Here is a 13,813-nt window from a genome sequence, read left to right on the forward strand (position 1 = left end):
TCTTAAAGAAAAGTTTTGAAATTGGAACAGGAAAATCAAAACATTAATAAAGAAGTGAAAGAAAAAGAAAAAAGACAAATTTGTTGCAATAAAAGCTCAAAGCCCCGCCCACACATAAAGATAGCATTTGTATTGTGTAGCTCCTCCTGTTTCTGTTCAACAGAAACAAAAATATTTAGTATTTTCCTTGTCTTGACTACAAGTCCTATCCGCATAAAAAGTATTTCCATCTTTAATTGACTTCCTTTCTCCTTCTTCATTTGGAAATTCTCTATCCTCTGCACCTCTGCCATGTGACTTCAGTTACAGAGTCTGTCTCTCTTCCTTGGGATCATATGTATTTCTGTGAAAGGTTTCAATTTATCTGTTTTTCCCAGACGGGCTTTCGGTGGCATGCCTGCCACCGAGCCAGGCTATGTGAAGATGCTTCATTGATGTGCGGTGATGGAGGCTTTGCTTTCCTTTTGCTGGAAATGCAGTTTTACCAGCTACTGACCAAGCAAGCTGTTTGCACAGCACCGTGGGATGATAAGTATAATGAAAACGCTGAAGACATGGTGAATTTCCCTGAAAGTCCTCAGTGCATGTGGTTTCACAGCCAGACCGCAGAGAGATAAGAACCCTGCATGTACAGCATTTAGTGCTCCAAAATGCTCATTTGAAATCAAATTTGTGACGCAGATCCAAAATGAGACATTGTTTTTAGAACAAATGTCAGTATCATTAATGCTTTATTGTCTAAAGATGCATGTTTATCACATTCGTTTCAATAGAAATTTTGAATGATGTGTGACAGATATTTTTCTTTTCAGTGTATTAAGATAAGAAAATGAAGTCATTATAGACCTCTGGAGGGAAGCAGATAATCAGGTGAATTGGGTTCACTCTCTTTTTCAACTAAAATCCATTACTGCTGATGTTGCACTGATAACAGCACAGCTTTATTATTGTATCATCAAGCTGACATAATTGTACTGTAAGTTTGAATGTTCTTCGTTCCAAATTGTGCCTGGTCAAGAAATAGTTTGCGTGTTGGCTGCTGCCTTTAGGGATCAACAGAGCGAATCGGCTGCCTCGGTTTACCACTGTCCTCTGCATTCTCCCCCCTCACTTATCTTCAGGTCCTCCCGTAGGAATGTCCTGCGGCTGTCAAATTAAATAAATCAAATATATTTTTATAGCACTTTTCCAACTCGTGTTGCTAAAAGTGCTTTAAATAAAAATGCTATCCAATTAAAAAAAAAAAAAAAGCAACACATTACTGGTTCACATAAAATATGTATAAAACCCATACAACAAACCCCTCCCACGTACAAACTATAGTAAAGCATAAAGAATTTCACTTAAACGATGCAAAGTAGAGATCTGACTGTGTACTGAAATGGGGAAACAGTGTTTTAGGGACCTGTCCATATCAGTAACCCCCACCCGCGCTAGAATACACTACCAGAGGACCCCCCAGATCTGAGCAATGAGCCAGACCTGGAAGATCCCACTGCAGCGCCGCTGTTTGTTCACAAAGCTCAATCACTGATTTGCAGGATCCCTCTGAGGAACAGACAGGTAGTTAAAACAAAAATTTAAAAGGAATCAAATGGAAATTAACCCTCCTGTTATGTTGCGGGTCAAATTGACCAGTTTTAAAGTTTGAACATCTAGGAAAAATACTTAAAAGTATTTTTTCAGCATGAAACTTCTTCTGCTTGCTTTAATTAGTGTAATCGACATATATTATGAATTTGGTTCATCTCACATATTTGCAACCCCCCCTGCATGTTTATATCACATAGATACTGTTCGGGTCAATTTGACCCGGCAGTCAATCTGGAGGTACAAGGATTTCTTATTTTAAGTATTATTGCTTTTTTTGCAGCTGTGAGACATTTTTCACCCCAATCACACACATAGACACATGCACGCACGCACACACACACACACACAGGTGCATAGTTGTTATGACTTTTGACAGGAACCATTTATGTTCTCGCGGGAAAACTCAACTCACATTCAGTGGACACTCAACAGGGGAGAGGCAAAACATATAGAAGATTCTCTGCATGGGAGTCTTTCCAACATCACACAGGCAAAGCTTTAGAAAATGAGCAGCAGAAGCAGAACAATGACAGTCTGGGAGGCTCTGGAAGTCATCACTGATCATGATCAGAAGAAGACTATCTTGAGCTAAATTCTGGTTCTAATGATTCTGATTTTGAACCAGATGAGGGAATTGTTATTCTTGTTCCTCCAAGCAAGACATTCATATCAAAGAATGGTGAAATACATTGGTCTTCATTCCCAAATATGCGTCAGACAAACCTGTCTGCAGAAAACATAATAAAGGCAGTGCCAGGGCCCACTAGGATGGCAGTGATTCATGTGACCATCAATTCAATTCAATCTAATTTTATTTTATTTTATTTTATTTTATTTGTATAGCCCAAATTCACAACAACAGTCGTCTCAATGGGCTTCGTATCGGTCATTGAAAAAGTAAAACAAAAAATCGCGGTAAGGAAAAACTCCTAAAAAAAAACGGATTCCGGAAAAAACTAAGAAACCTCAAGGGTGCTTACATGAAGGAGGGATCCTCCCCCAGGACGGAAAGGTGATTACCAGAACTCATAGAGAAGAATTAATTTATCTAACTAGAACTCATAAAGAAGAATTAATTTATCTAACTTTACAACTACATATCTAAAGTCCAGCAAACAAGTTTCATCCAGATGGAGTTGGGGGGACGGCCGGGGGCGCGAGACGAGCCAGAGACAGGATCCAGGTCAAGACGAGCACGACCTGTGCGAAATGTGCAAAATTAATTTGCACAAAGCACAGTGTGATGACTGGTCACTCTTGTGCTGTGTATATGTACAGACACACACACACAACTTCATATTGCAATTGCTTGTCTGTTGTATTGTGATTTTGTTTTTTTCTGGTTCACAGTGCATGTAAAACACAATTTCAAGATTATGTTTCAATGTTATGTAAAACTATTGTATTTTATATGTTAGTCTTTCAAAAGTAATACAGTAGTGAAAAATTTGAAAAAAAAGTTTGAAGATGTATATTTTTAAGAAAAACAAGTGAATTATCTAATAATTCAATCATTAGCTGTTAGAGGTAAGGAGCACCATTTCACTAGGTTTTTGATAGAATAATTAGTAATGGAGTTAGTGATGATATATTCACACTGCTTGTTAGGATTTTTTTGGGTTTCAGACCTCTTTTAATTAATAAAACCTTCACCGGGTCAAATTGACCCAGGAACATCATCTCTGTTCCTCACAAACGAACATAACAGGAGGGTTAAAAAAAATATAAATAACCAGATAAGTAGATAAATAAACCTTAAGAGACGTATAAATCAGTGAAAGTGCATAAAAAATATTAAATGAGTCCATTCCCAAAGAGAACCTCAACATTCTCAGCTCTGCTACCTCTGAATTTGCCTCTTGTTTCTTTTTCAGAGTCTCTAAACCAACCAACAACACAGCCTTCCACACCTGTGGTCCAGAAGCCCTGGGTCGTGGACTGGTACCGGTTGGTACTGGGTTGCAGAGAAGAAAAACAGGACCACAATTTTTTCTGTTTTATTTTGTCATCTGATTTGGAGGAAGTTTTTACTTTTGAAAAGCAACTTGATTTCCCCCACCACATCCGTCTTATTTACACAAGTCAAGTCGATCAGTCACGTGTCGAAAATCCATCCACTATGTTCTTAAAAGTGACCACTAAATTGAAACCCCTAAGCTGTGTTGAATTTTTCGTTTCACAGAAAAGATCCAGTGAGGAAAAAGAAGAAGAGTCTTTGACTTCAAAATAAAAAAAAAATCTGCATTTGACAGAAAAAACCCAGGTGTCTTCACTCTAAATATGGATTTACTGTGACAGTTTTTCCCACATACCACAATAATGATGCATAATATTCAGCAATATTGAAATGTTACAAAGATGCTGCTAATAAAGTTGTTCAACGGGAGGATTCACGTTTATTTTTAAACATGTAAGGGGTTTAAAAAACACAGGAAATAGAGGTGAAAATGGACATTTTAATTCTACTAATAAGAGGTTGAACAGGCAGCGTTGGGGCCCCTAGTGGCTTGGGGGGTCTATGATGCCTAGTTCACCTATAGCTAGAAACAGGCCTGGCTGAAGAAGCTGGCTGTTCACAGAGTGCTGAGCACTCTGTGAACAGCAAACAAACTAAAGAAGATGAGACAAATGCATTTAGGTTAAAAGAGTTGGAGGTAGTCATTCAAGCTTTAAAGGTTGGTATTTGTACCTTTCTATTAATTTGAGTTGGTTCCCATGAGGTCTGACTCATTCAGTTCAACAGAGTTCAACCCTGGAAGGGATTGGAAAATATTCTAAGATTGCCTTTTTAAAAGTTTCACAAATGAAATCGATGTATTTCAAAAGCTGAGGAATGACAGATAAATGTTACAAATTTACTTAGATTTAAACTAAGATACTTTTTTTTTTCAGTTTGCAGTTACTAAAAAGAAAAACAAGGCTGAAGCTTTTCTGTGAAGTCATTCTAATTTTGCTCACACTTTATTCACCAGATCTTGTGAACGAAATGACAATCAGCGGAAAACAGATACAGCAAAACATCTAAGAAATCAATAGTTTGCTTGAATGTTCCTTTTTATCTCACTGCTGATCATTGAGTCGGCTCGCACAACAAACATTTGTTTTCTCCACGTTCACTTGAACACTTCTTTATCCCTTCCAAGTTAATGCATTAATGACTGATGACCCAATGTGTGGCATAAACTTGCAAGCCTTTTTATTAGTTTAGTTCTGCAGACACATGTAATTTCTGTTTTTTGCACTGATATTGCATCCACACAATAGGAATGCATGTTTATACTATCACAGAGGTCTGTCTGAAAAAAGCTCCAGTCAAGAGAAAGATAAAATGGATAAAAATAAAAATGAGTGGATGCTGTAGGGGGGAAGGATTAGCTATCACCTCTGTACAATCTTCTGCCAACAGTCTCCTAAAAAACTGTCACAAAACGTAACCTTATTTTTTTATTTAATTTTTATCCTGAAAGCTTGTGGGTGAAAATATCCAACTGTGATATTTGCTTGACATTTTTCTTCACTCTGAAAAATCATATTGTCAAAGTTTTCTCTTTCAAAGTCAGTCAAAGAATGATCGAGAGCTGCAAATAAAAGAGAAGAGACGTGAGAAGCTGCAGTCCTCAAAGGAAATGTCCCTGATGGTTGGCTTTCAAAGAGAAAGAAAAGATCCAAGCAGGCGTTGGAAGTGAGGACAACTGTTTCCATCTTCTGTCACAGTCCAGCTTTATCATTACCTGTAAAATGTAGTAATACTTGTTGAGAAAAAAGATCAGCCTTCTTCTGTACCTCCAAATGCCATGCCAACTTTATTTATGAAGCACTTTAAAACAACTCCAGTTGAAATCATAGTGCTGTACATCTTTGAAAAATACCAAAAACAAACGGGCATCAATGTGACATACTGCAGTTCAAAGACACAAAGAACTTGCCGGGGTTCAAAGCCAGAGAGTAAAAACTGGGTTTTAAGACTGGTTTTAAAAATGGACAGTGAGGGGCTAATTCTAACGTTCAGAGGGAGGTTGTTTCACAGTTGAGGAGCAGCAACAGAGAAGGCCCTGTCCCCTCTGAGCCGCCTCCTCGGTACCTGCAGGTCGGCTGACCTGAAAGATCGAGGGGGGGAATAGAGGTGGAGAAGCTCAAAGAGGTATGAATGGGCAAGACCATGTAAGCATTTGAAGACATACAAAAGTATTTTAAAATGAACTCAACCAAACACAGGCAAATGCCTCATTATGTGGATTGGAGCCACTTTTTTTCCCCATTTTTTTCCACCTTTAATTTTGTCCCTAAGCTAAACATGAGATAGCAGAAGAAAATAAATTTATTTTACTGACAAGTCTGATTATTTTTTTCATTAAATTTAATGATATTTAGAGAAGCTTTTGGAAAACTCGCATTTTGTAAAAACCGTTTGAAAAAATTCTGCCACTGATGCTTTAAAGTTCCACTCCAATCATTTTTGTTTATTTTCAAAGTGTTCTCAGTGATTTTTTTTTTTAATTAACATTGCGTTACTGGCCAAAATAGAAAAAATAAAAAACTGTTTCATTTTCTTGGACATAGTTTCTGTGGAGTGGCAGGAGTTCATTTGAAATTTGCCTCTGGATTGTGGGCGAGACGCCCCCATTTCGCATCATCCATCTGTTCACACTCTCTCCCACTGGCTTACACCCCCTCGCACCCTCAGCCTAACATTATGGCTGCAACAAAAACAGCGAGCAATAATGGAACTATACAGTTTTGAACCAGATGCCAGCTCAGATGAAGTACAACAAAGATGTTCATGGATCTATTTGTCTGCAAGTGGATTAATCAGATTCGAGCATGGATTGTGTAGCCTGCTAATTGTGGCCTCCACTTCACAACTACAAGCTTTTCCAATGGCTGTTTCGCATATGCTCCGGATATACAACAATTTGAATTATAAAATTCTCAGAAATGTAAATTTGAGATTCATTTTTTTTTGTGTCCTCCATTATCAGAAGAATGCCACAAGCCTCTTTAACCATTGCAAAAACAACAAACACCATACTTTGTGAGCACCTCAAATGATTTGCTATTCCAAAATATTGTGTATAAATTCTCCTTCTCATACTTGGCATCTTTAATCCTTATATGGAAACACTTCTTTGCATATGCATTTCAATGTGTTTTTATTTTAAAATTTTTATTTATTAAAAAAAATTTTCTTGGACAGATATTTTTGTTCAAATTAAATAATTTTTTCTGTTTAGTTGTGTGTTCAATTCTTCATTTTTTAGTGGACTTTGACAAATCAGAAAACAAACAAGACAGAAATATTTATCATTCATCAATTACTTGTACACTAAAAAGCAGTTCTTGACAAATGTATTTATATAGGGTGCAAGTAAAAAACAAAAGAAAAAAATCCATGAATATTTTATCAATTTACATGGCTCGAACCTTGAGGAGGAAAGTTGGGGAAAGTCAATAGTACGTGGCACGCCAATAGTCAAGAGTCAGATGTTAAGCCAGGTGTAAAGATTTAGATTGAATTGAACATAAGTAGAATTACGACTTTGTGCCCTTTGTGCTTTTTGGCATTTCATTTGTGTGAAACGGAGCACAAACAGGATCAATGAGCATCACTGTGAATAAATAGAGAGAACAAAGAAAAATTGTGCAGCAAAGGAGAGAGAAAATAAGTCTCCTGCCCTGTTTCAGACAATGACTGTCATGAAGAAAGGTCCCCCTAAGATTTCCTCCCATGAAAAATCCATTCAGTAAACTGTCCTAAACAATTTTTAGAAGTGCAGGAATGTTCATATTTTGATTTTGTGTTGCAGCAGACTGGCCTTTTTGATTTTTTTGCTCCTCTGACTGTTAATTCTTTGTTTTAAATAAGGATCTTGCCAGTTAGTTATTTATCTCTTTAAGCCTTTAATTTGCATACCACTTGTCTTTTAAAGTGAACTTTGACACATTAGAAACAAGAGACAGGGGAAGTTAAGCACTAAGTAGAAGCTTGCAAAAGGAAAATCCTTTTTATTTGTCCAAGTTATTTATTTCGAGCTCAGGAATAAAAAATCATAGATATTTAATGAAATCACAATCATAATATTAACCTTTTTACACCAGAGTTACAGCTCCAGTGTTGAAATTCATTCGATTACAGTAATTAAAACAATTCCAGTGGATTCTGTAGCAAAGGAAATAGCCCTGCGCTGATATGCAACACTTTGAAGTGGTAAAGTGTTTACACAATCAGCGTAAAGCTGCTCGTCCTGTCGTAGAAAAAAGCTTATTTACGACTTTATGCAACACTTAATGTTATTTTCTCCTTCATGATCAATTTTGAAATGGTTGGTTCTTCAGATACGTCACTACCAAATCCGAGTCCCTTAACCCTTGTGCTATCCTAGACACTTTAACATTGGGAGTTGGGTCATCTAGACCCACTAGACTGTGCGCTGAACCTTTTTTCTTCAATGATTTGTGATCTTCACTGGTGTCCATGGATTACATGAAATCTTTCCACCTTTATCCATCTTTGTCATGGTAGGAATAACACGTCAATGTAAGGGTGGGGTCATCTTAGATAGCACAAGGGTTAATGGTCGAAGTTCAACTGGTTTAACTTTTAATGGGTGTTCATTGGCTGTGTGTTTTATATATAGAGCCCGAAAACAGACTTAAAAACTTGCATAGTGATGCATAAACACAAGACTTTTGAACGCTGAAGCTTGTTTACTTAGACTTTTCATTGGAAGTGGTCACTTGAATGCACGTTTCCAATCCCTGTGTAAACTAAGCATTAGGAACACAAAAGTGTTGTCAATGGTGTTGTCTATATCATGTTGGAACACAGACTTAAAGCAGCATCAATTTAGAGCTATCTTTGCATGTAAAAAGGCACTTATTTAAGTTCTTTACAATAAAAAGCAGATAATAGTTGGATGCCCCTCAAAAAGTGATTGAATTAGACTGGTGTCAACCAAGAATTGTCATGCATGGCCAATCCATGTGCATATTTTTCTTTCTTTTTTGCTGCAGTTATCTAACTCGATGAGAAATCAGATAGAGATTAACAAAAAACCCAAATTAGCTGAGATACCTTCCACTTGGGTGGCTTTAAATAAGTCAGCTCTGCAATTTTGTTTTTGGGCCGAAACAATTACAGTTTGTGCCAAGCCAAGTGAGATGTTTAAGGCATCTGGCATGACTCGAACTGTCCCCAGAGCAAGCTTTTGAGCCCGGTTTAAAGGAAGCTTCAGGAGGTTGTTGTTTAGTGTGGTAAGGCTAGATTTTAGCAGGTCAGTCACTGGTCTGGAAACGGACAAAACTTTGGCAGTCACCAATGGATGAATTGGGCTCAAAACCTTGAGTGTGTTTTTGTTCAGTCCGTCTTTCATTATTAGCCAGGCTGCTTGATCTGTCACTGATTCCATTTTTGATCATTCAGCAAAAAGGCTGATTCAGTTTTATCCTCTGGTTTTCCAGTGTTTACCAAAGAAAGTGTTACTTGTGATCTTGACTCAGCTGACGTCACACCAGTTTTGACGGCAGTAGAAAAGACAGCTGACGGCTTCCTTGCTGTGGAGGATTTTCCTGCCACAGGACTGACAAAGGCTTTTGCAGGATTCAACTTTGCCTCTGATTTTTTCAGTGTTACTCTCAAGACTATTTTTGCAAGTTCAAGTAAAGGTTAAATCAAGTGTCACATCATTAACTAGTATTTCAAGACAAATCATAAAAAACTAAGCTGAGTTCTCTTTGATATTACCAATACTCAATAAGAAGAAACACCATTTTCATCAGTTTGATATGTATTACCCCAAAAATTAAGGCAATAACAAAGATAACCCGAAATCACAATAGTTGACAGCGATGCCTCATGCTCCTTACTAGCCTCGTGATATTGTTCTGAGGTAATGCATTCCACTCTTCCACAAGTGCTACATGCAGTTCTGCCAGGTCACTTAGGGGTGACCTAAGTGACCTGGCAGCTGAAGGAGAAACTCATCCAGTTGCTGCTTCAGCTGTTCCCAGACATGATCTATGGGGTTAGGTCACGGGTCATTGTTGGCCATACCATATAAGGCACTCCCACTTCCCAAAGTCCAGCTGTGACAATTCTGGCACCATGTTGTGGAGCATTATCATCCGTGAACAGACAGTTGAGGGTGTGCTGGTAGAGTTGGGGGATGATGATGGGTTCTGTGATGATTCTGTGGTAAGAACATGCAGTGACTGGGTCATCTGCACTAAGCTGAGTGATGATGCCTGTCCTGACTGTTGCACCTCCTCCACCTAAGCCATGGTCGAAAAGATCAAAACATGTATATATGCAACATACTCCTAATTGAATGATTAACCTTTCACCGCCAGGGCAACACCTAACTAACATACATAGGGTACCTGGGGACCACATTGACTTCAGTGCATAGCTCACCTTGCCTTCTCCAGCAACGCTGATGACCATCATATCTGTTCAAGGTGATCCTGCACTCATCAGTGAACAGGACGGTGTTGGTCCGAGTCACACAGTCTTGTGGCCGCTGCAAACATTCGTGATGATGTTTTTGTTGGCTTCACCTGTAACGGTCATCTGGCATTCAACTAAAAGCGGTGGAGTTGGTTGTGAATGGATTGTCCCCCCCTGCTAAATGGGCCTGCAGCAGTGTGGCCCTTGCAAAACCATGCCAGTAATTCTGTGTCTTGATGCTGATGGCACTTGAGACACGCCAAGTTCATCTGCAACAACAGAACCTGACTGCCTACTACTAAAGTGATGATGAACTTAGAATGACTTACTGACAAAATCAGCTTTTTACGCCTTGAGAATGTTCAAATTTATGCCACATTAAAAAGGTTTTTCTTCAATATTTTTTTTTTGCTTTTAGCTTAGTAAGACACATTGCACACACATTATGTGGAAAACACAAAATGAGGTGTGTCTATCACCCCAATACAATTGCCTCCCTATCCCAAAAATCTATGAAGTGAACTAAACACTGTTTATATGAAATTCACTGGTTTTTTATGATATTATTTATGATATCCTAACCATAACTTATCGTGTTAGTAGTATACTTTCAACAACTTGCAGGGACACCATCCTCTGTCCAGCTTCATCTTCCATCCCAAAAGTCCATCTGTTCTGCTGCCACTCCCATCTAAGTGTTTTGTCATCATGATGCCACTCGCTTTTAATTTAGAATCAGTTTTTATACTTATTAATGTTGAGTGTAACAACATCACATTTATTGTCTAATTAAAATTTAATCTTTATATTTAAGGTGTTTTGTCTAAACTGTACAGTGGCCCTGAAGTGCAAATTGCATTAATACAAAAATATTTTAAAGATCAGAACAATTAAAAATATAAATTAAATAAATAAATAAACAAAACAAATATCAAAAAACAGAATTACATTTTAGAAAACAAAAAAAATACCATAAACCAATACTTAAATATATATATATATATATATATATATATATATATATATATATATATATATATATATATATATATATATATATATATATATATATATATATATATCTTAGAATAACTAAGCAACAGCTGTTTATTTTTCTATAGAAGTCTATGGGATTTTGGCTTCTTGGAGTCAGCGGGCACTTCCTATTTGGAACGGGAAGGGGGAGTGGTCATTTATTCCTGTTTTCATATACGGTCAGTGAGCTATAGTTCCTGATCACAAATGCTATTTATTTGTTGCCATAATTTTTTCTCTGGTTAATGTTTTGGGTATTTATGGAGAGAAAAAATAGGAATTACATAATGCGGTTATGGGGAGCTGGGATGACTGCACTAATTCCTGGCTGCAGCCCCTGCAACCCTTTAATTAGTTTATTCTTTTCTAAATGTAGACAGAAGATTTAAGAGTGTTCCCTTTGCTTGCCTCTCTAACCTTAATGGAATCAATTCTGAGATTAGTTCTCGGCTGAACCCTTATGTGATCAGTCAGAAATGGTTTCTCCCACAGAGAACTTCAGAGCCAACATGTAAGACGCCTAAATACCGACCAGATACTTTTTAATTGGTGACATCAAGTTTCTGTACTATGTGAGAATAGTGGTGGTAAATTGGGCAAAGTTCTTGGATCACTTGAGCTGTTGTTTTTTTTCCTGGTATATCATTTACTAAAAATAAAAGTTAGCCACATGCCCCCCTCTGCTGATAAAGTATCTCGGTGAGAAGTTGATGGTGTTTCAGAATGTTAGTTTGCATGTTCTACAGAGGATGTAATCAATCAAGCAAGAGTCTACTTGCTAATTTCTGCTGACAGCCTTCTGTTTGTGAAAGTGAGCACTGAAAATTCAACGTATGCCAAAATAACTTTAGTCACAGGTCATCACTGCTATCTGTCATTCATTATTACAGCTGTAAGAAAGCATCTGCGTCCTCTCATATGTAAAACACGCGTGTGTGTTTGTGTATGTATGGGTGTGTGTGCACGGGTAAAGAAAATAAACGTTTCACTTTGTTTGACTTTTTCTTATATTTCCCTGGTTGGTTTCACTTTGCAAAGAAGAAAAACTATCAAATAATTGTCATTTGTTTTGATCATGTAGCAACCATCTTATGCAGAATGTAAAGGGAAATTAGCCTTACTTGATGCCATTTTTTGTTATAGCTGGGTCTTTTTGTGTAAATAATATATTGCTTCATTTGTTGCTTTTTTGATTTTGAAAACAAAAAAATCAAGTTTTGGAATGTTGGACAGTTTTTTTTCTTTTCCAATGCTCAGGAGTTCTCTTTGGTTTTTTAATCTCATTCCAGCAAAACTTCTCTTTGCTCATAGATCCACTGCTATTTTCATTGTTGTGGTCCGTGTGGCTCAAATGAGACATAACTTATTGGCACACCATAGACGGTCATGATTGAAACCAAGCTTTTTTTTGCCAAGGAAGCTGGCAAAATAAAAAATAGAAATAAAAAAATTAAATAAAAAGCTAAACTAAAAAACAACTTGTTGTTCACTTTTGGGCTTATCCTTTCACAGGGTCGCCACAGCAAATCACCTTACACTGATTTGCACAGAGAGTTTTAGCTGCCCTTCCTAACGGAAATAACTCTGTATTTTCTCTGGGCTGGAGACAGGGGCAGGGGGACCCAGACTCACGCCCTCTTGTGACAGTAGCGAAAAGGGTCTTGGCCAAGGCCCGACACTGGATGAAACTCATTGTTACACACCCTGGGAATTGGACCCTGGTTTCCTGTGCCCCAGTCCTGCACTTAACCAACTGCAACAGACAAAACAGGCATTTAAATATGTGCGTTTAGCACATTCTTGAACGCGCATCACATGCCTAGCTTTAGGCAGATTCTGCTCCTAAATAAGGCAACTCAGCCAATAAAGCTTATTAAATGGACTAAACAACTATCTTTCCAATGAGTGTCTGAGGGGTCTCTTTACTTATTTAAAATGTGTTTAATGGTACAGTTCGGCATTGTATTTGTTAAATAAGCCAGCAGTGGATGCAGTTTATTTTCCCAGAGCAAAACGAGTCAGTAAAGGTTTTGTTTATTGCTCCTGCTCAAAGGGAATGACAAATGAATTAATCTTAAATGGACAGAGTTTTTAGCCAACTAAAAGTCGACTGAAAATACCCCAACCACAGACAAATACAAGCAACTCAAAATGTATGGGTCAAAGAAGCTGAAATGAAACACTTACATTTTGCAGCCTATTCTATTTTGTGCATTAGAGAACGTGGTGCACCTCTACAAGAAAACAACAGCAACAGATGCTAACGGGCTTGGCTATTAGCAAACCACCAATCAGATCAGACCTGGAAATAGCATCAGCAAAAACTGCAAGTGTTTGACAGAAAAGTGTTTAAAAACTAAATGGGATCAGTTTACTACCAAAATATAGAGATTCCTTTGGTTTTAAACAACTTTCTTTTATTCTTTTAACTTTTGTCTTGCTGTCAACTGCAATTGTGCATTGACATACACCAACCCTTGCAGCGGATGAGAAGTTGTGGTCCAAAGACTGTTTTTATTACACGTATACCTGTAGGAGTCAGCCGATGTGAGATGATGGGTTTCCTGCTGTGGCCCACTTAACTTCACATCCAATGTGTGTCACCTTGTTTTTTTCTGTTTTCCCTCTGGTGCAGTAATGTCGAGAAAGCCCACCAAAAAGTGAGTGTTGTGCTGCTGTGCCTGGTGTGCTCTTTTACAGACAGCAAGACTTTGTCCTTTGGGATAAATGCTGTCTCTGCAT

The 13,813-nt window shown here is 37.7% G+C and overlaps 1 long non-coding RNA gene across 1 annotated transcript; it reads left to right on the forward strand.

Annotated features, from left to right (window-relative positions):
- Nucleotides 1-421: 421 nt before the first annotated feature.
- Nucleotides 422-3,585, forward strand: LOC110016088 (uncharacterized). Its single transcript, XR_002874310.2, has 3 exons — nt 422-557; nt 813-870; nt 3,468-3,585. It is a non-coding gene; the product is annotated as an uncharacterized LOC110016088 (long non-coding RNA).
- Nucleotides 3,586-13,813: the final 10,228 nt, after the last annotated feature.

This window comes from Oryzias latipes, chromosome 12 (genome assembly GCF_053564925.1).
Source record: "Oryzias latipes strain Hd-rR chromosome 12, Olatipes_Hd-rR_3.1".
In the NCBI taxonomy this organism is placed as follows: Eukaryota; Metazoa; Chordata; class Actinopteri; order Beloniformes; family Adrianichthyidae; genus Oryzias; species Oryzias latipes.